Source organism: Bos indicus x Bos taurus, chromosome 14 (assembly GCF_003369695.1).
Source record: "Bos indicus x Bos taurus breed Angus x Brahman F1 hybrid chromosome 14, Bos_hybrid_MaternalHap_v2.0, whole genome shotgun sequence".
Taxonomy (NCBI): Eukaryota; Metazoa; Chordata; class Mammalia; order Artiodactyla; family Bovidae; genus Bos; species Bos indicus x Bos taurus.
In genome coordinates, this window is record NC_040089.1 from 22,446,011 (window position 1) to 22,469,739 (window position 23,729).

General features: G+C 41.8%; 2 non-coding genes across 2 annotated transcripts; one reads left to right on the forward strand and one right to left on the reverse strand.

Annotated features, from left to right (window-relative positions):
• Window positions 1–6,174: 6,174 nt before the first annotated feature.
• TRNAG-UCC lies at window positions 6,175–6,247 on the reverse strand. The gene has a single exon. It is a non-coding gene; the product is annotated as a tRNA-Gly (tRNA).
• A 9,037-nt stretch (window positions 6,248–15,284) lies between these two features.
• Window positions 15,285–15,355, forward strand: TRNAC-GCA. The gene has a single exon. It is a non-coding gene; the product is annotated as a tRNA-Cys (tRNA).
• Window positions 15,356–23,729: the final 8,374 nt, after the last annotated feature.

The following is a 23,729-nucleotide window of genomic DNA, read 5'->3' on the forward strand; positions in this document are numbered from 1 at the left end:
CCATACAGGGAAACCGCCTGCTTTCTGCATCTACAAACAACTGTCATCAACAGAACGCTGTCTTTACTTCCAGACACACACTTTCCTTCCTTGGTGGGATTAACATGACCCAGAAGGAGCAAGGAAAAAACCCTCTTTCCATTTCCAGCTCTTTTTCCCTGAAATTTTAACCTTTTCTTGTTGAGCCAAAGACAAAAATAGTAATTATGGCATAGATGTGCAAACAAGCAAGAGAGGCATCCAATACAGATTGATTGTATTTTATTCTATGTACTTCTTTATTATGCATGTATGCGTGCTCATTTGTGTCCGACTCTTTGGAACCCCATGGACTATAGCCCAACAGACTCCTCTGTTCATGGAATTCTCTAGGCAAGAATAGTGGAGTGGGTTGCCATTTCCTACTCCAGGGGATTTTCCCAATCCAGGGATCAAACCCACTTCTCTTGTGTCTCCTGCGGGCAGATTCTTTACCTACTGCACCACCCGGGAAGCCTCACTTTATTGGGTCTCCACCTTAAAGAAGAGGGGGTTGTTTTGCTTGTGAATGCTGTTATATCAACAAGTAAACTTTTATCCTGTCATTTCTGGCTTCCCTTGCAACTATTAAGTGTTTTAGCAATTACAAAGACTTTACAAAAAAAATCTTATTTTTTGGCCACACCTGTGAGGCACGTAGAATCTTTGTTCCTCTACCAGGGATCAAACCCACGTCCCCTGCATTGGGAGCATGGAGTCTTAACCACTGGACCACCAGGGAATTCCTTAAAAAGGTTTTTTTGTTTGTTTGTTTCTTATCATCTGAGACCTCCTGCTGTACATTCTTTTCTCCCATAAAATGTTTAAGGTGGATAGGAGATCATCCTCACATTGAATATTAAGATTGGGGATGCTAAAACCATCAAAGGAAAATGAGGCTTGCAAAATTTTTAAAGCTTCACTTTCTGAGCTCTTTAATTTTGATAAAGGTAGTGCAATAGAAAGTGTCTCAGGGAAATAGAGAATGAACCGCTCTCCACTTTACAAGACAGTAAATAAAAACTATTTTGAAAATCATGTAAAATTTGGTGTGGACAATTCAAGGGGCTCACAGAGGAGAAAAGCATCATAAGAGAGGTTTCTGGGAGTGTCTTGACTTTCTAAATTCAGTGACTTTTCATGAGCTCATCAGCCTTCTTAAGATGTTATGATCTTTTGCCCAGACCAGGGGAATTTCCTCCGATGTGAGCACAGAGTGGGCTGGGCTGTGTCCTGTGAGGACTTAATATTGGAAACATGAACTCTGCTGGAAGCGTTCCCGATTTTATTTCAGAGGAATTCCCCCTTGAAGAGCAGCTCCCGTGATGGAAGACCGAGGACAGAGGAAACCTTTTGAAATCTATTTATTTTTTTAATTTGAAAGTGGAAGAGTTCCCCCTATACCCCACCCTCCGCCTTTGGAAACTACTTCAGTAAGCGTCAGAGAAAACAGTTTGAAGTCTCTCTTTTCAGGATGAGTAAGTTAAACAAGTGGAGGATACGCAAAAATATCATTTGCATTACTCAGATGCACACAGACATACTCGTTAAAGTGCACAAGCTTCTGAGTCATTACTTCCAAGTGGACCTGATTCTGTCATGCAAAGAGGACTCGTGGGCCCCATGGGTGGCCACAGCCCAGGGCTTTATTGATTCCTAAATTCTAAACCAGCTTTTATTTTTTATATAATTTTACTTATTTATTTTTGGCTGTGCTGGATCTTTGTTCCATGAGGGCTTTTCTCAAGTTGTGGTGTGCGGGTGCAGCGGCTTCTCTGGTGCGGAGCATGGGCCCTAGGGCAAGCGGGCTTCAGCAGCTTCAGCTCCAGGGCTCCAGAGCACAGGCTCAGTAGTTGTGACACATGGGCTTAATTGCCCCGTGCCATGTGGGATCTTCCTGGACCAGGGATCGAACCCTCATCTCTTGCATTGGCAGGCAGATTTTTTACCACTGAGCCACCAGGGAAGCCCTGAGGCAGCTTTAATTAACTACTATGTGAAGATAAAACTCCCCTGTGACATGTCATGAAAGAAGGGGCTCTGACAGAGAAGAATAGGACGACTCAGAGCTGGAGGATGAAAAGTCTTCTCTGAGGAGGTGGGAGCGGCGGGTGGCAGATGTGAGAGTACCCAGGGCAGGAGTTCGGGGGTGGGGGAGGAGGTTGGGTGGGAACACTGCCTACATTGTACAAAGCATCCTAGATCATGGTAGAAGTTTTGGTTTTTCTTAAATGGTGGTAAATATATATCACACATAATTAATCATTTAATCATTTGTAAGGGTGCAATTCAGGGCATGAAACGAAACTGTAAACATTAAACACTCATGGCCCGCCCCCTGCCCCCCAGGCCTGGGCAGCCTGCATCTTCTGTTCTGTCTCCATGGATCTGAGACTCCAGGTCCAAGTCCTATAGGTGGAATTGTACAGCATCTGTTCCTTTGTGACTGGCTGATTTCCCTAGGGTGAAGGACATAGCAACCCACTCCAGTATTCTTGCCTGGAGAATCCCATGGACAGAGGAGCCTGGCGGGCCACAGTCCATGCGGTCACAAGGGTTGTGACCTAGTGACTAAATCACCACCATCAATGTCCTCAGGGTTCATCTGTGTTGGTGTATGTGCTAGAATTTCCTTCCTCTTTTTCTTTTGTTTCTTTCTTTTTTAATTCTTTTGTAAAAGTTCCTCTCTTTTTAGTGCTAAATAATATTCCATTTTGGTGTATACACCACATTTCGCTCATCCACTCATCTGTCCACAGGCCTTTGGCTATTGTGAATAATGCTGCCATGGACTGCATTTCAGTCAAATAGGGAACAGTAGTATACAGAGACTTACCTTGAGTCCCTGCTTTCAGTTTTTGGTACATCCCTGGAACTGGAATTTCTGGACCCTTGGGTCATTCTGTGTTCAATTGTTTGATAAACTGTAGTTCTGTTTTCCACAAGAGCTGCACCATTCCATGTTCCCGCCTGCAATGCTCCTCCTCCCTGCCAACACTGGTTATTTTCCATTTTAGTTATTTATAATAGTTATCTTAATAAGTGAGAAGAAGAGCTTGGATTCTTAATTTAGAACCCAATGAGTGATTTTAACAACAGAGTAGCAGATTTGTCTTTCTTTTAAAAATGCTCTCTCAGGCTGCTGATGGGGGATGGGCTGCAGGGGGAGGAGAGGGCAAAGGAGCCATCTAATTATGAGAGTAAATTTTCGTCTGGGAGAGGCAGGCTGGTGGCATGGACCCAGGGAGTGGTTTTGAAGAAGAAAGGTATGCAAATTCAAGATACACTCTAGAAACAAAATTGATTGGTCTTGAAGGTGGATTACATGTGGGGGTGGCTGAAGAGGGAGAGAAAAAAAGCAGTCATGGCTTGAGGTATAAAAAACTGGAGTGAGTACCGGTGCTATTTAAAGAGATGAAGAAGACTGGGAGGGGGTAGGTTCCAGGACTGGAAATCAAATGCCCATAAAATATGCAGGGTAAGCATCAAGGGACAGAAAACTGGGCTGGTAATGTCGAGACTGGGGAAACCGGCTCAGAGAGGTTGAGTAAGTAACTTAAAGTCACACAGCACAGAATCCAAGTGGCAGCGTCAAGATGGCAATCCAAAGACTGTCTGACTCCAAAGCCTGATTCTGTGTCCCCACCTTCCAGGCAGAACAGAATGGTCTTCAGGAATTTGGACCAGTGACTACATTTAACCACTTCAGGAAACCTCTAGTAATAAGAGGGAGACACCACATCCAATAATAAGTGTGGGGTTTAGAGTGGAAGACTTGAAGAGCTTTGAGAATAAATAAAACAGTATATTTGAAATATGATAGACAATCATGGAAGAGAGAATCTCTCTTAATGTTAGTGTTGTTCTTGTTCAGTTGCCCTGTCGTGTCTAACTCTTTGCAGCCCCATGGACTGCTGCACGCCAGGCTCCTCTGTCCTTCACTATCTCCTGCGGTTTGCTGAAACTCATGTTTATTGAGTCGGTGATGCCACCCAAGCATTCATCCTTGGCCACTCTCCCTTCTTCTGCCTTCAGTCTTTCCCAGCCTCAGGGTCTTTTCCAGTGAATTAGCTTTGGCAACCCACTCCAGTGTTCTTGCCTGGAGAATCCCAGGGATGGGGGAGCCTTGTGGGCTGCCGTCTATGGGGTCGCATAGAGTTGGACACGACTGAAGCGACTTAGCAGCAGCAGCTTTTCATATCAAGTAGCCAAAGGACTGGAGCTTCAGCTTCAGCATCAGTTCTCCCAAAGGATATTCAGGTCTGATTTCCTTTAGGATTGACTGGTTTGATCTCCTTGCAGTCAAAGGAGCTCTCAAGAGTCTTCTCCAGCACCACAACAGCATATGACTATTTAATAATTATATGTATTGCCTGCATTAAAAAATAAAATTAGTATAATGGTCTCAAAGTTATTTTATTATTAAGCTTTATTTTCTAGTTTTTAGTCTCTCTCAAGTATAATTTTCTGTTGTTAAAGAACCAAATAATCTAATTCACTGGTTCTCAGATTTTTAGATTTTATGAATTAGTAACATTAAAAAAAAATACGCTGAGTAGTTGAATGAGTTTGGGCAATGGCAGGTATTGTGCACAGGCAGAAGCAGGGGGACCAACTTTTAATTTTGCCAAGTGAGAACATTTTTTTTTCAAAAGCTCCATGTATTATCACCAATATTGGATCAAAGAAAAGGCATAATAATACAATACTATGGATCTATGTTTAGCCTTATGGAATGAGACATCACTGTATGTACTGATGAAGATCTCCAGGATAAATAAAGTTTTTAAAAAAGGCAAGATACAGGACAATATGTAGAATATATGTTTAAAGAAATATGCTCCAAAGTTGTGCCTGGTACATAAGAGACCAGCAATCATGGAGACTTGGCCAGACAGAGCACTGAGAGAGAAGGAGACTTGCTTTCCACTAAATATTCCTTTACAAGTTTTGAAGTTTGCATCACGGGCATTCAAAAATAAATAAATATAATTTTTAAAAGTTAGCTTTGGGGGACTTCCCTGGCCGTCCAATGGTTAAGACTGTGCTCCCAATGCAGGGGGCACTGGTTTGATCCCTGGTTAGGGAACTGAGAACCCACACGCCTCACATTGTGGCAAAAAAAGAGAAGTATATTAATAAAAATAAATACTGTTTAAAAAAATAGCTTTGGGAAAAATTTATTTCAGTGTCCTTGTTTTTCATTTTGTCCTGAATCAGTCAAAACTTTATCCTGAGGCTGGAGATAGGTTGCAAACTGGCTTTTGAGAACCCCCATCTAATGCACTTTCCAGTTACCTTTATTTTATATAATTACTTTTATCTTTTTAAAATTTAGTTTTATGGAAGTATAGTTGGTTTACAATGTCACGCTACAATACAATAGTTTCAGGTGGATAGCACGGTGATTCAGTTACATATATACATGTAACCGAATATACATGTAGCTGAATATATATATATGTAACTGAATGTATATTTGTATATATAGGTTTCCCTGGTGGTTCAGATGGTAAAGAATCTGCCTGCAATGCAGGAGACTGGGGTTTGATCCCTGGGTGGGGAAGATACCCTGGAGAAGGAAACGACTACCCACTCCAGTATTGTTGCCTGGAGAATCCCATGAACAGATGAGCCTGGCGGGCTACAATCTATGGGGTCACAAAGAATTAGACACAACTGAGTGACATGGCACCCCACTCCAGTACTCTTACCTGGAAAATCCCATGGACGGAGGAGCCTGGTGGGCTGCAGTCCATGGGGTCGGACACGACTGAGTGACTTCAGTTTCATTTTTCACTTTCATGCATTGGAGAAGGAAGTGGCAACCCACTCCAGTGTTCTTGCCTGGAGAATCCCAGAGACGGGGGAGCCTGGTGGGCTGCCGTCTATGGGGTCACACAGAGTCGGACACGACTGAAGCGACTTGCAGCAGCAGCAGCAGCAGAGTGACTAACACTTCCACATATGTATATATAGAGTGTGTGTTTATGTATGTATGTTTAGTTCCTTCCAATTACCTTTGTTTTACTTTTTTTAAAGGTTTTTTTATGTGGACCGCTTTATGAATGTCTTTAAAGTGTTTACTGAATTTATTACAGCACTGCTTCTGTTTTACGTTTTGATTTTGGGGTCAGGAATCATGTGGTCTCTTAGCTCCCCAACCAGGGATCGAACATGTAACCCCTGCATTGGAAATGCAGAGTCTTAACCACTGGACCACTGGGGAAGTCCATTTGATTACCTTTAAATGAGTAAAATCTCAGGCAGGAGGGCAAGAACTTTGCTATACTTTTGGCCCCTCCTTTGGAGAAAATGACATATTGCAGAAACTACTGGTTCTCAGGAGAAGATTTGTTATTTCTAAGATCGAAATGATACAAGGTTTCAAAAGATTCACCTCTTTCCTTTATCTGTCTTTGTTGATACTGATGGTCAGATTCACGTCCGGAAGCAGAGCCTCACGGCACTTTCCTTTGCAGGGTGTCTGTAATGCTCATGTGTGCCAGAATGCCTGAGTTTATTAATATGCACTACACATTGTGTTTATTTCTGTTTCATCAAGGTTTTGCCAGATTCTGGTCTGTCTGTGCCTGATAGTGGCTGTGTTTGTATATGAGCACAGGGTCATCTGATAACAAGCTGTCGCATCATGCGATTAAGTGATGTTTGAAATGGGGGCCAGCCAGAAGAGTCTGACTCCCAGCTCACTTTGAGAAGGTCCCATCAACAAAGGAAAGTTCAAGGTATCTTGGGAGAGGTCATTGATTACAACCAACGTCTTGGTAATTCTGGACTTGTTCCTTCCTGCAGAGACACAATTGAAATAATGCTGTACAGTAGAAATTTTTCATTGTTGGAGGACAGACACTTTTTTCCAGAAGTAAATCACTGTAAAAACCTGCCTTCTTCTCAGGAAGATGAAAACGAATCATTTTAGATATTCGCTTAGTGAACCGTGGAGGAGTTGATACTTTGTTACCTGCTTCTAGTTGTCCGTCATGACTGTTCGTGCCTCATCCAAGACTGTGAGCATTGTAGCAGAAGGGATTTGGTTTCATTCACTTTGGTATCAGTTACTCTGCACATAGTAAGTGCCTAGCAAATTCTGGTAAAAGACCGGGTGAGTAGTGTACTACTATGTATAAAATAGGTAGCGACAAGGACCTACTCTACAGCACAGGGAACTATATTTTGTAATAATCTATAAGGGAAAATACTCTGAAAAGGAATATATATATATATATATATATATATATATATATATATATATATATATATATAACTAAATCACTGTGCTGTACACCTGAAACTAATACAATATTGTAAATCAACTATATTTCAATTTTAAAAAATTTTGGTAAAGGCTTCTCTGATGGCTCAATGGCAAACAATTAGCCTGCCAATGCAGGAGGCATGGGTTTGATCCCTGGATCCTGAAGATCCCACATGCAGAGTCCGGGGGAAAGGAGGGCGGGGAGCAACCGAGCCCATGTGCCATAACTACTGACCCTGTGCTTTAGAGCCTGGGAGTTGCAATTACTGAGCCCACACACCACAACTACCGAAGCCTGCATGCATGCCCTAGAGCTGTGTTCCACAACCAGGGAAGCTAGTGCAATGAGAAGGCCACACACAGCAAGCAGAGAGCAGGCCCTGCTTGCCACATCTAGAGAAAAAGCCCTTGCAGCCACAAAGACCCAGCACAGCCACAAATAAATAAATAGATAAGTTTTAAGAGGAACTAAAGAACTGCTTGATGAAAGTGAAAGAGGAGAGTGAAAAAGCTGGCTTAAAATTCAGCATTCAAAAAACTAAGATCATGGCATCCAGTCCCATCACTTCGTGGCAAATAGATGGGGTATCAAGGGAAACAGTGACAGACTGTTTTCTCGGGCTCTAAAATCACTGCAGATGGTGACTGCAGCCATGAAATTAAAAGACGTTTGGTCCTTGGAAGAAACGCTATGAATCACTTAGGCAGCACATTAAAAAGCAGAGATATTACTTTACCAACAAAGGTCTGTCTAGTCAAAGCTATGATTTTTCCAGTCGTCATGTATGGATGTGAGAGTGGACCATAAAGAAAGCTGAGCACCAAAGAATTGATGCTTTTGAACTGTGGTGTTGGAGAGACTCTTGAGTTCCTTGGACAATAAGGAGATCCAACCAGTCAACCCTAAAGGAAATCAGTCCTGAATATTCATTGGAAGGACTGACACTGAAGCTGAAACTCCAGTATTTTGGCCACCTGATGTGAAAAACTGAGTCATTGGAGAAGAGCCTGAGGCTGAGATAGATTGAAGGTGGAAGGAGAAGGGGATGAAAGAGAATGAGATGGTTGGATGGCATCATCGACTCAATGGACATGAGTTTGAGCAAACTTCGGGAGTTGGTGAGGGACAGGGAAGCCTGTTGTGCTGCAGTTCATGGGGTTGAGAAGAGTCGGACATGACTGAGTGACTGAACTGAACTGAACCTCCTAATCTATCTCTCCCATATTTTTGTTTTGATATCTAATCTCTCTGATTTATCAGTGCTATAATCAGCAATATAACTGAATTAGCCTGGAAAGCATCAGGAGAAAGTTTTGCCTGATAACTAAAGCTCAGGAACAATGTTATTGTCATCACTATTGGTTTTATGCTCCAGGAAAAAAATTCAAAAAAATTTTTAAATTATTTTTTGACTTTGTGTTTTTCTCCTCAATACTATGGGCATATCGTTTTATAAGCCCATTGAAATTTAAGAAAATGTGCAAAAGAAATGAATTTCTGCTCTTTTCTGTGAAGCCTGATAATTTTAGCAATCCATTGCCCTATGAGATTGCAACTCTGCTTCCTCTGTAGTCTGTTTTTTCTTCCTTTCTTTCAAAATAACCTACCATCTTTCCAAAATAAACATGAAGGGGAAATACATGAGTGTGTATGTAATCACCCAGATATCTGCAAGGGCATGCCTCTAAAAAAATAGTAAAAATAAAATAGTCATCAGAAATGTATTCTGGTTTTACTAGACTAGTGAGTGTTCTTGTCTTTTCTTTATCAGATTTTTAAAAAAGAGACATTTATATTCATGTAAAAAGTTTGCTAAAGTGAAAATTAAATAGCTATCTGCCTAGAACTTATTTTCTCATAATCTTAGATTTCTGAGATTGCAATTTTGCATATTTTTGTAAAACAAATTAATTGTTCTACAAATTTTTACTTTCTAGAATTACAGCATCATCTATTTCTATTCAATATTTATGAAGCCTCATTCTAATGATCTTACCTGTTGACTATGTTATTCATATAATTATCTTCATTGCATGTCTTGATCATAAAATATACATTTAACATTCATTTTTCAGAGGAGGAGACGACAGAGGATGAGATGGTGGGATGGCATCACCGACTGGATGGACAGAACATTCATTTTTAGATACCTTGAATTTAAACATACTTTTACAATTCCCTTTATTTTTTTAATATTTCAAAGTTTTATGATTCTTTTTAACCCTGAAGAGTCAGGATATTTAAGAAACTGTCTGGCTTCATCCAATCCAATGAGTCTAGTGATTAATTTTATTCCTTTCAATTTATGGTTCAGCAAACACAATGATCACTCTCCTCTTCCTTCTCTTCTTCATTTGCATCCTTTTCATCATCAATAAATATTTAACATCTACTCTGAATACTGCACAACAGGGCTTCGAAGTTTTCAACTTCTGTCCTTAGATCTCAGAGCAAGAAGTTGAGCTAAGAGAATAGTCCTGACTCATTCTCCGTCATTACTATGGCCAGGATGGACTGTGGTAAGCACAGGATATACTGATTAATAAAGATCCTGTTCTCTTGGAGTCTGTGCTAAATTGTAGGGAGCAAAGCAAAACTAACTGTGTGCAGAAAAACTAATTGCCTAGCTGAGGAGAGAAGTTTTGCCAAATTGTTTTCACTGTGTCATAAGATAAGTGTTAACCCCTCTTGGGCCAGTCAATTGTTTTTATTCCAGACACATGCTTAGGAGGCCTGAGGATGCCGATTATTAATACAAATCATTCTTATCTTGTGATTAAAGTCATGAGGACTTCCCAGGTGGCACTAGTGGTAAAGAACCCACCTGCCAATGTAGGAAACATAAGAGACCCGGGTTTGATCCCTGGATCAGGAAAATTCCCTGGAAGAGGAATGGCAACCCACTCCAGTATTCTTGCCTGGAAAATCCTGTGGACAGGGGAGCCTGGCAGACTACAGTCTGTAGGTTGTAAAGAAGCACACACGATTGAAGCAACTTAGTACAAAGTCACAAGGAGACCAATTTGTAAAATGTCCTTAGGAACTGTGAGAATCTTAAAGCTAAAAAACCAAATTACAAAAAATTACTTCCGTTTTGGCCAGTTGCACTTGAGATTTCAAATCACCCTGAGAGTAACATGTGGCTTGTTTAGACCTTCCCTTCCCTTTGAATGTTGATTTATTATGATTCTACTTGCTAACATGACTCTGAAGGGAGAGCCCCCGGGTGAGTGAGGAGATGGAGACCCTGGCTGTGGGCTGACCTTAGCCATCCTTCCTAGTGGATCTACCTAGAATGAGCAAGCCTCCTTACTATGGGACTAGGGCTTGACTGAGGCTGGAGGTGAGGAAGGAAGGACAAGTCATCTCTGTCCCAGACCCAAGAATTTCAGGTCCCTGTCCTTTTCCCCACGTGGCACTAGTGATAAAGAACCCTCCTGCCGAAGCTGGAGACATAAGAGATGCAGTTCGATCCCTGGGTTGGAAAGATCCCTTGGAGAAAGGCATGGCAACCCACTCCAGTATTCTTGCCTGGAGAATCCCATGGACAGAGGAGCCTGGTGGGCTACAGTCCATAGGTCACGAAGATCTGGACACGTCTGAAGCTACTTAGCACACGTGTCCGTTCTCTGGATAGCTCCGATGGTTCATGTTGCAGCCAGTGGAGGTGGCACCAAATCTCTTTTATGAACTGGTAACCGGTTCATATAAGAGAAGAAGCAAGAGAGCGAGCGAGCAGTGGCACACACCTGCACGGTTTGTTTCTGTGTGGAAACCGGGGCTGACCTGGGTCTGAAGGCTTTCCAGTTCATGGATGACCAGGTGGCTGCTAACCCTCCATGCTGGGGTTCCTTGGTTGCTCCTGGAGCCGTCAGACTCTCCCCCCCAGGAAACAGACTCATCCTCAGTCATCCTGGCTTTCGTCCGCTGACCGAAGCTCTCAGGGATCAACAGGAGAAAAGGCTCCGAGCAACAGGACGAATGCAGGCAGGATGTGGTGTTCTCTTCACAGAGGGGGATTCTGAGGCTCTGAGAAGCCATGTGCTCTTCGGCAGGTCCGGCTGGTGAGGGGTCAAGCTGGGATGGACCTCCCATCTCTGAGTTGGGAGGCAGTTTAGAGGAGCTTCACCAGTCTCAATGGGCTGTGAGAAGGGGAGAACAAGAGTAGAGGCCCAGTGAGAAGGCAAGACAAGCAGGAAGGATGGAAAAGGGCAAGAAAAGTAAGTGGTTCCAGAGAGAAAGGAGGGGAAGAAACAAGAGGTGAGTGCTCGGGCACTGGGCTGGTGGTTTGTAACACGAGGGGCCGGGGAGGGGGCAGGGGTCTCCCTGCTCAGACGTGTCAGCTCCGGGGAGGAAAGGGATGGAGGTGGCTCCTCTCCATGTCAGCCACTGGGGGCTTCTTCTCCTTAGAGAAGGCATCGCCATGTTCTGAGGCTTACTCCTGGCACCCTCAGAATAACAATCAACTCCTTAGTACTTGAAACTGAAATCCTGGGCCTTTGAAAATAAGATTTTGAAATAAAAGAATGATGAGATAGTACCATGGCACCCGAAGTCACACTATCATTTAACTTCCTCTTTGCCTGTCTCTCTTCCATACTCAGGCCTGAACCTTAAATGCAGGAGCTTGTTCTGTTCAGGGTTTTATTACAGCTGCTGCTGCTGCTGCTGCTAAGTCGCTTCAGTCGTGTCCGACTCTGTGAAACCCCATAGATGGCAGCCCACCAGGCTTCCCCGTCCCTGGGATTCTCCAGGCAAGAACACTGGAGTGGGTTGCCATTTCCTTCTCCAATGCGTGAAAGTGAAAAGTGAAAGTGAAATCACTCAGTCATGTCCGACTCTGTGCGACCCCATGGACTGCCGCCTACCAGGCTCCTCCGTCCATGGGATTTTCCAGGCAAGAGTACTGGAGTGGGGTGCCATTGCCTTCTCCACTTAGCACCTAACTCAAGAATGGGCGCAAAGCAGTGAGCAGGGAGCTGAGGAGTGTGTGTGTGTGTGTGTGAGCACACGATGGGGATGACAAGCTATGGGGCCTCAGACTTTCTGGGCTAGACTCCCAAACACTTCTTGGTAAAACTTGTGGGTCAATAATCCTTTAAGAGGATGGAACTTTTTTTTTTAATTGACATATCATTGAGACTTCCCTGATGGTCCAGTGGTTTAGAATCTACCTTCCAGTGCAGAGGACACAGGTTCAATCCCTGGCCAGGGAACTAAGATTCCACATGCTGCCATGCAACTAAGACCCAGTGCAGCCAAGAATAAGTAATATAAATACTAAAAAATAAATAAATTGTATCATTGATTTACAATGATGTGTTAGTTTCAGGTGTACAGCAAAGTGAATATGTATACATATGGGCTCCCCTGCTGGCACCATTGATAAAGAACCCACCTGCCAACGCAGAAGATGTAAGAGATGTGAGTTCAACTCCTGGGTTGGGAAGATCCCCTGGAGGAGGACATGGCATCCCACTCCGGTATTCCTGCCTGGAGAATTCCATGGACAAAGGAGCCTGGTGGGCCATAGTCCGTGGGGTCACAAAGAGTCAGACATGACTAAAGCGACTTAGCATACATACATGTATACATATATATATATATATATATATGTGTGTGTGTGTGTATATTATCTTTATACTGTATATACGTATATATTCTTTTTCAAATTCTGTTCCATTTATTTTTTTTTCCATTCTCTTCTAACGTATTATAAAATATTGAATAGAGTTCCCTGTGCTATCCAGTAGGTCCTGTTGTTTATCCATTTTATATAGAGTAGTGTGTATCTGTTAATCCCAGTCTCTTAATTTATCCCCTTAATTTATTCTCACCTTGCTTTTCCCCTTTGATATCCATAAGTTTGTTTTCTAGGTGAGTCTGTTTCTGTTTTGTAAATAAGTTCATTTGGGTCAGTTTTAGATTCTACATAGAAGTGATATCATATGATATTCGTCTTTCTCGGCCTGGCTTACTTCACTCAGTATGAGCATCTCTAGGTCCATCCACGGCATTATTTTGAAAATGCAGCTCTTTCAGGGCGGAGGGAGCAGGAGGGTGTCTGATGGTTTGTCACCATCAACCTGGACACAGCAGCATCCTCTTCTTTGCCTGCCTGATGGGTTTAAGGTGCCGGTGCCCAGGTTCATCTCACCTTAACAGGTGCACACTGGCGGTGTGGGCGGGGTGGGGCTGGGTGAGATGGGTGGTTGAATGCTCTCCCCGGTTTGTGTAAGATGCTTCCACAGGGCCTGGAACTTGACTCTTCTGCTGTGAGACCAAGGCTAAACCTTGGCCCCGTCTGCTGGCTTCTTCTCATCCTGGATGTCGTCGGAGGAGCAGGAGAGAGGCGGGCACGGCCGGGCTGTGAGGCGTCGCTCCTGGGAATGGCTTTATCTGTGTCCTTTCCAGCACGTAGGCTTTGTAAATAGACCGGGGTCCCCACTTCCCTGCTTTGTTAGTGCTCCTATCGCCAGGCCCCGGAGCCACCGGCTTTTCTGTCAAAGACACTTGTTTATGTGTCGTCTAGAAAAGCCAACGACTGCCGGGAGGGAGGCCAGTTCACGGGGGCGTGTGTCGTGAGGGCAGGCCAGGCTGTCTTGTCTCCTCTTTTGATTCACTGGTCTGCTGGGAGCTCAGTGGTACAAAGCAAAGTGAATGTCGTAAGCCAGGTTTCCACAAACAGACAGATGCTAAATTGCGTCCAGTCTTCCGGTCAGTTGCCAAGCTTTGCTTTCTTCTGGGTGTGGACTTCCGAGCTGTGCTCTACCGTCAGGACTTAAACCAGGTTTATCCACCTCAGACCAGGTACCACTGCCAGAAAAGAAGAAGTAAAAAGGAAAATAAGCGTTAAAAAAAGAGGAAGTGTCAGGCTGAACAGAGGTATCCTTTGCAAGGAGAACAGAATAAAATACTCCCTCTGTTTTTACTATGGTAAAATACACAGACATAAAATTCATCATTTCAACCATTTCACTGGGGCACTTGGTAAATTCACAAGGTTGTGCTGCATCCCATGTTCTAGATCATTCTTATCACCCCACCCACTCTCTCTGTTTTAAAAGCGAAGATGCCAACCGCCTAATTAAAAAACCAACAATTTCAATCAACCAGTGATCATAGCAATCAGTTCCTAAAATCTCAATATTTCATATTGACCACCACAAGCAACTAATGCTGTGGACCATTAGGAAGAGATTTAGCAAAGTATGTACTTTGACATGGGCAGATACATAGATATTTTACAACATTATTAGATAAAATTTTTATGTGGATAAAGTACATTTGCAGTAATATTTGTGAAAAGATGGGAAGGTTTTATTGAAATTTTCCTTAGTTGGATGGAAGGTAATTTGACACATAGATGATTTTGAAGAAATCTAATTTTGTTGCTTTTATATCCATAGGGCATCTCTACCAATAGAAAAGAGAAGGCAGGAATATATTTGATTATTTTACTTAATAAATAGAAAGATGTCCCAAACTTAGTGAAATATGTCAAAGACAAATACAGTATGTTTTCATTTATTTGTAGAATCTAAAAGATAAGCCAAATGAGCAAATATAATAAAATGAAACCAGACCCATAGATCAGGTAACAGACCAGTGGTTACTAGAGTGGGGAGAGTTGAGGGGAGGGGCAAAATCAGAAAGGGATTACGAAGTACCAATGACTAGGTATAAAATAGGTAAGTTACAAGGATGTAATGTACAGCACAAGGAATATAGTCACTATTTTATATTAACTTTGTATGGAGTGTAATATATGAAAATACAGAATTACTATGTGTATAACTAATATAACATTGTAAGTCTACTGTATTTCAGTAAAAAAAATAAAAACAAAAAATGTAGCTAGGTAGATAGGTTGCTATAGATAAACAATAATATTCTTTATTATTATTGAGAAGATAGAGACTATAGAATCATTTTGATATATATCAGAAAGTAATATAATACTGTAAATCTGTTATATTTCAATGGACTTCCTGGGTGGCTCAGTGGTAAAGAATCTGCCTGCAATGCAGAAGACCCAGGTTTGATCCCTGGATCGGGAAGATCTCCTGGAGAAGGAAATGACAACCCACTCTAGTGTTCTTGCCTGGCAAATCCAATGGGCAGAGGAGCATGGGGAGCCTACAGTTCATGGGGTCGCAAAGAGTTGAACATGACTTAGTGACTAAACAACAACAACAAAAAAATACAAGAATTGACTAAACCAGGTGATAGATTTGAAAGTGTTTCTTATGTTATTCTGTCTCTATTTCTTCATGTTTCTATGTTTTATTCATAAAAATGTGAAAATTAAATAAATTAATTTGAAAATATGAAAAATGCATTCATCTAAGTCCATAAGGCTTCATATTTGGGGGATTAAGGTTAAACCTCAGATCCGTTATTTCTGAAGTTGAAATTATACCTTCTTTCTTATTTATTTATTTGGCTGCATTGGGTCTTAATTGTAGCAGTAAGATTTTCATTGTGTCATGCAGGATATTTCTTTGTGGCTCATGGGCCTTCTAGTTGCAGCATGTGGGGTTAGTTGCTCTGGGCCATGTGGGATCTTAGTTCCCGGACCAGGGATCGAACCCTCATCCCCTGCATTGCAAAACAGATTCTTTACTGGGCCACCAGGGAAGTCCCTACCTTCTTTCATGTGCATAGTTTACTGGCATTATTATCACACAAAATGGGCTTGAGATTGGGTGAGATTGTGACTTCTAAATCAGCTAAACATACTTCTAAATCAGCTCTTGTGTCCTTGAATTTCTTCCTAGAGATGACACCCCCCTTCACAGCCCACCCTCCTTCAGGAAGTCTTCCTACAGCAGTACCTTCCTCTCTCCTTCCCCCACCAGCTTCAACAATTGCTTGCTCTGTGACCTTAGGCCATTTGCTCAAACTTTCTCATATGTGACTCTAGTGTGAAGTGCAGGTAATAGCAGAACCGCGCTCCTAAAGTTATTCTAAGGATTGAAGGAACTCCTGCATGTAAAATGCTTGGCACAATTTCTGCCAAATTTCCAGCACAGCTAACGTTGGCTCTTCTTAGTCGTCATCTGCCTTAGAGCAAGATTATTTGTCGACTCTTATGTTATCAAACCACTTGAGGGCAGGGGCATGATATGACTTGATAAATACACTCTTAAAGAGGGATTTGCTCACCCAATTGGTACACACATCCGGAAACTAGATTATCATGAGAGTTAGGGTTTTAGCAGATGAAATCTACAATTCTCAAGATTTCATCCTGAAATATCCCTGAAAAGACAGAAGATTTTAATGAGAAGTGACTGGGTCTCCATGACAAGGTGCTATATAATTTTGTCAAGTTTTTTTTTTTAAACTGTGGTAAAATAAAATTTTCCATCTTAGCCACTTATAAGCGTACAGTTCACTGGTGTTAAGTACATTCATGTTGGTGTGCAACCATGATCTGTCACCAGAGCTATTTCATCTTCCCAAACAGAAACTCATCGATACTGACTTCCTTCCCACTCCCCCAGCCCCTTTCACCCATCATTCCACTCTCTGTCTGTGGGAATCTGACTTCTCTACTCTACGTACCCCAGGTAAGTAGACTCACACAGAGTCTGACATCTTCACGATACCCTGGGTAAGTAGGTTCACACAGAGTTTGACATCTGCATGACTGTCTTGTTCTACTCAGTATAATGCCTTCAAATTTCATCCATGTTCTAGCCTGTGTCAGAATGTCACGGCCTCCTAAGCCTGAAGAAAGCTCCATTGTATGGATGGACCACATTTCCTTTAACCAAGCAGACACTTGGGTTACTTCTGTCTTTTGGTTATTGTGAATAATGCTTCTGTGAACATTGATGTACAAGCATCTCTTCAAAACACTGCTTCCAGTCCCTTTGGAAATACACCCTGGAGTGAACTGCTGGATCATCTGGGAACTCTTTGTAAACCCCGAAGAACCAACATCCTGTTCTCTGCAGCAACTGCACCATCTCACTTTCCTTTCAGCCACGCACAAGGTTCCAACTTCTCCATATTATTTCCAGCCCTTTTGGCAAGTCTTTTGCCTTCTAAGGGTTCCATAATTATCAAAGAAATAACACGGGATCAGTAGATTATCATGGCTCTAACCTGACCTTTATAATTGGATCACACCTTTCCTTGAATTCTTGACTTCTAGCTTTGCACCTGCCAGCTGTGTAGCTTTGGGCAAATGATGTGATTTGTCTGAACTTCAGTCCACTTTAAGTATAAACTGAGGATCACAGCTCATAGGGTTCCTAGGGTTGTTATGGGATCTGAACAAGAAAATCATCATGAAATACTGTCATTTGCAACAACATGGATGGACCTAGAGATTATCATATTAAGTGCAGTTAACTCAGACAGAGAAAAACAGATATAATACCACTTATATGTGGAGTCTAAAAAAATGGACACAAGTGAACTTATTTGCAAAACAGAAGTAGACTCACAGACAGAAAAAAAACTTATGGTTACCAGTGGGGAAATGTTGGGGGAGAGACAAATTAGGAATTTAGGATTAAAATATACACACTAATATATAAAATAGAAAACTAACAAGGACCCACTGTTCAGCACAGGGAACTATACTCATTATCTTGTAAAAATCTACAACGCAAGAGAATGTAAAAAGAAGGAATATATATATATATATATGTATAACTGAATCACTTTGTTGTATACTTGAAACTAACACAACATTATAAATGAAATATATAAAAATAAAAGATCAACTTCAATAAAAGCAAAACAAAACAAAATCATTGCCAAGTACTTACACAATGCTGCTCATACAGAACTCAAGAAACTCAACCTTTGTTACTACTTTTTGAAAGAGTTTCTTCTCAAGAAAATATTGATTATTTAAGGATGCCATCTTCTGCTAGTTCCATTAGTACATATTTTCATTTTTGAAATGTCCCTTCTTTGTACACATGTACACACATGTATGTGTGATACTTCAAATATTTAATTTTGATCTGAGCTGAAGGATGAGAAGTTAGTATCAGATTAGAGAAGTTCCTGGAAACAAGTTACCTTGAGAGGAACTAGTTGTTTGGAATGAGGGGGAGGATAGGGTCACTTGATCCAGGAAAAGACACTTCATAATAAACTTGATGGAAAGAGAACAAAATTAATGGTGAGAACAGAACGTTCATTCTCCCTTTCTCAGGAACATAGTTAGTTCTACAAATCTTAGAATAATTCACAGAAAACAGACATCTACACTGGAGAAAAAGAAGAAACCTGAATTACATTTCTAAGCAGTAAACTGTAGAACTGCAAAATAAAAATTTTCATTTCCAGCATAAATTTGGTGTCTATTTTGCTATTATTCCTTTGAATTGAAACAAACAGATAGTGTTTTTCTTCAATGTAGTACTTGATCATTTTATATAATACATATGAATCATTTTACAATTAGTAAAACAAAATTCTATTTATTAACTTAGGCAATATTAGGGAAGATGGCTATGTTGCACTAATAGAAATTTTCTTAAAAAGTCTTCAAGTTAAGTAATCTGTTGAAACACCCAAACACATATGTATTTGCACACATATGCTTCAGCCTTCAGGAAAGAAACACAGGGTACTTCTCTGGTGGTCCAGTGGCTAAGACTTCGTATTCCCAGTGCAAGGGGACTGGGGTTCAATCCCTGGTCAGAGAGCTAGATCTCACATGCTGCAACCAAGACCTGGTGCAGCCAAATAAATAAATATTTTAAAAAAGAAACACGGATAACATCTCTATAATGCCTATTTTTCATCTTGAATTTTGGAAGTGATGTGTTTCAAAGAACCCTTGTCTTCTCCATGTTCTGTTTCTATTTGGAACAATAAAAGTACAAATGCTTTTTGCAAACATCTTTTAAGAAAGCTGCTGCTGCTGCTAAGTCGCTTCAGTCGTGTCCCACTCTGTGCGACCCCAGAGATGGCAGCCCACCAGGCTCCCCCGTCCCTGGGATTCTTCAGGCAGGAACACTGGAGTGGGTTGCCATTTCCTTCTCCAATGCATGAAAGGGAAAAGCGAAAGTGAAGACGCTCAGTCTTGTCTGACTCTTAGCGACCCCATGGACTGCAGCCCATCAGGCTCCTCCATCCATGGGATTTTCCAAGCAAGAGTACTGGAGTGGGGTGCCATTGCTTTCTCCGAAGAAAGCTGGAGGGGAGTCCAATTCTGGAAAAGCAGAGCTTCAGATTGATTTATTAGACCTACCCCAGGGGTTTGGTTTTGTTTTCCTTTTTAGAGCAGGTTTTCCAGCTCCAAAGGTTACCTGAATTTCCTTGAGAAAGATCAGGACATAGAATTTTCATGCAGTCCTTGAAAGGTGCTTTAGGAAAACCCTAGCCAGCCCTGGACCAAGCACACCTCCGATAAAGAGAGGTCTCATTGACCCCAGGGAAAACGGCAGATTGATACCCCTTTTGTTGAACAGCCTGTGATTTCATTAATTTCATTGACAGTAATTCGGAGTGAAATTTATGAAGGCCACAGAGCAGAGTTAGTGAACCGCACGAAATGTCAGCGTGCCCACTCCTGGCTCCACCATCTCTGACTGTCTCCCCCACGTCCACCTGCTCTGTTTGCTTTGGCGGCTGCTCTCTCATCTCGTTCAGGAGGCTTCCTGCGACCCAGGACCTCGCTCCACCCTGGGTACCACAGCCCCGGGGGGGTCCACGCTCGTCTGAGCATCCTCGAGGTTTCACTGCCCACGTTTGGTTCTCTGCATAGGTACCGCACTCACACACACCACACACACACACACACACCACCCCCTGACACACACACCACCCACACACATTCACACCCAGACACCACCCAGGCACACACACACATACACCACCCACCCACACCAGCCCCCCCCCACACACACACTCCACACACATACCACCCACACACACATTCACACCTAGACACCATCCAGGAGCACACACATACACCACCCACCACACGCACACATACAACATGCACACACACGCACACCACCTCCTGACACACACACTACCCACACACAGTCACACCCACACACCACCCAGGCACACACACACATACACCACCCACACCACACACGCATCACCCCCACACACACACCACACATGCATATACACACCACACACACCATCTGTACCACGCCCCGCCACGCCCACCGTAAACACACACCACACACATCACACACTCCACAAGCACTCCACAAACACTACACACCAAAATACCACACCCCCCCACACACACACAACCCATACACCATCTGTACCACACACACAGTACATTCACACACATACACCCCACCATCCTACACACATGACATCTTAGATGCAGCACATGCAACCCTTCTCCTTAGGTTCACACCAGACGGACTCTCTGGAGTCCCGCTTACATTTCTGAAGCTCCACTTCCCCTCAGTCAGTTTCGGTTGTATGTTCTGTCACCTGCAGTCTGAAAAGTCCTGAATAACCAATTGTTTTTAGAGAAAATTGTTTTTCTGAGTTTGCCTGCCCAGTATTCTTCCAGGGTAGACATCTTAAGTTGTGTGTTTAGTAAACACTTTCATTTCCACCAGTAAAATTTGCATTGACAAGCCAAGGGGCATAAACTTAAATTACAGGAATTATAATTGAGAGTATATTTCCTTGGCATTAACAATAAATAGATTTTTTTGTTTTGATGAATATGATTTTTGTTTATGCATTTTAGGTGTTATGCCTAGATAAAAAGATAAGCATATAGCCATTCATGCAAAATATTAAGAGAAATACTTGGGTATTTTTAATGAGAAAAATGACTCATTAAAGACAAGAGACAAATTGTCTCACCCCTATCAAGTTTCTTTCAGGTATGAGTGTAAAATTTTAAGGCATTTCAAGTTTTCTTTTAAGAAGTAACTACTTTAACATGCGTTTAGAATGGACAGCATGCAGTCAGTTCATTGCTGATGTCCTTCTTGTAGTACTCTTCTATCACTCAGATCATCTTCCTGGACATCAGTATTTTGCATAAAGCTCCTCCAGAGCCAGATGGTGACTGGGTAAAGTCCCCTGGGTACCATCTGATGAAATGTGATGCAGGAGAGGCAGACTGGAAGGAGGCAGAGATTTTTGATTGCTGTGACACATGTTTTCAAATTAAAAAAAAATATGTAAGACCAGGTAAACACAGTTGACCCATTCTAGGGTCTTGGAAAGGGCCAAAATGAGTGTGAAACCCTAAAGCATAACTTCATTAACTTCAGCTAAATTCACCTCCGGGCAACACTGAAAAACTTTTTTGGCTGCACTGGGTCTCCGTTGCTATGCGCGGGCTTGCTCGAGTTGGCGGGGCTGGCTACTCTTTGTTGCCGTGCGAGGGCTTCTCGCTGTGGCAGCTTCTCTAACGGCGGAGCACAGGCTCTAGGGCCTTGCGAGCTCCAGTAGTCGTGGCATGAGGGCTCAGTAGCTGTGGTTCCTGGGCTTAGTTGCCCTGTAGCAGGTGGGATCTTCCTGGGCCCGGGATTGAACCTGAGTCTTCTGCATTGGCAGGTGAATTCCCATCCACTGTACCACCAAGGAAGTCCAACACTGAACATTTGACTGAGTCGGGCTAGATCTCTGTTCTATCCCACTAGTTAGAAAAAGGAGACAGACTTCTTAGTTGAAGGTCTCTTGTAGAATCCTTGGGAGAAATACCGTTTATACTTCTAGGATAAATACAATAATGTAAGTAATTTCCTGGCTATTTGTCATGCCTTTGGTCACTCCCTGAGGCTAAAATTCTACAGATACCACCTTGATTCCATCAGGTCCATGGGTTGAAGCTGGGAGATTACTTCCTGTTTGGCAGTTATAAAAGGTGAACCCAGTACCCCTAAGTGTACCTGGGAGCATGAGGTTTCTAAAGCCTTCCTGAATACTCAAGGGGCAGATCAGACCTCTTGGGGATTCTCTAGGGCCCCTTTCTCATCCTCCACCAACCTACTTATTCATCTTATAATGTAAGATTATAATGTATAGGCCCACCTGAGCTTTCACATTAACCTGATCCTGTTGACAAGAGCAGGGCCTTCCAGTGCAATACACTACCTAGAGGTGCAATACTGTCCTAGCATTGAAAAAGAAACCACTTGAAACATTGTTACCCTAAATCAAGCTGACATCTCCACCTCTGCATTTCGTGACAAGATCCTTTCAATAAATCTTACCTTAATATTTAATAATTACTTATGAAATGTGGGAAATGTTTTGCTTAGTTGTATACTAGCAAATTAATCAAAATATCCTTGATTATTCCATCCAGGATAAATTTTTTAACACTTAAAACCACCTGGTCACAAGAAATATTAAAAATATCAGCTTTAAAAAACATTGTGTTAGTTTCAGGTACACAGCAAAGTGATTCATATATATATGCCTAATTTTTCAGATTCATTTCCATTATAGATCATTATATGATATTGAATATAGTTCCCTGTGCTATACAGTAAATCCTTGTTATTTATCTGTTTTACAGTAGTGTACATCTGTTCGTCCCAAACTCCCAATTTGGCCCTCTTCCCCTTGGTAACCGCTAGTTCATCTACTGTCTGTGGGTCTGTTTACATTTCGCACAAACCTTTGTTTGTATTATGTTTTAGATTTCACGTGTGAGTGACAGCACATGATCTTAGCCTTTCTCTGTTTGACTTCGTATGATAATCTCTATGTGCATCCAAGTTGTTGCAAATGGCATTATTTCATTCTTTGCTATGACTGAGAAGTGTTCCATTGTGTATATGTACCACATCTACTTTATCCGTTACTCTCTTGATGGGCACTTAGGTTGCTTCCATGTCTGGCTATCATAGAATAGCACTGCAATGAACACTGGGGTGAATGTACCTTTTAGAATTAGACTTCTTATCTTTTCTGGATATGTGCCCAGGAATGGGGTTTCTGGTAGCTCAATTCAAAATATCAGGTTTTAATTTATGTACATTTTTTTCCAGGGCCACATTATGGACAATCAGTAAACTAAACTTTCAAGCTAATAAATATATTAAATGAGGATAAGATTCTGAAAAAGACGTGGAATGTAAAGGTATTTTGGGAGGGGAGCAATATGGACTGATGTCAGATTTCTGATGATTTCTGAAAAATCTTGCTTCAGTACTTTAAATAGATGATGACCCTGGTGCTAGAATTCCACTGGTGCCTTGGAAAGTTAGATAAAGAGTTTCATTCACAACCTTTTTTTGTTGATTAGTTCAGCTAATCTTTTTTTAAAAAAATAATTTTTATTGGAATATAGTTGATTTACAATTTGTATTGGTTTCAGGTGTATAGCAAAGTGATTCAGTTATACTTGTTTTTATTCACAAATTTAAAATTTCCCAATACACTGGAGGTCACACACATCTTTTACAACTATTTATTTTTTTCTTTTTCTGTTTTATTTATTTATTTATTATTTAT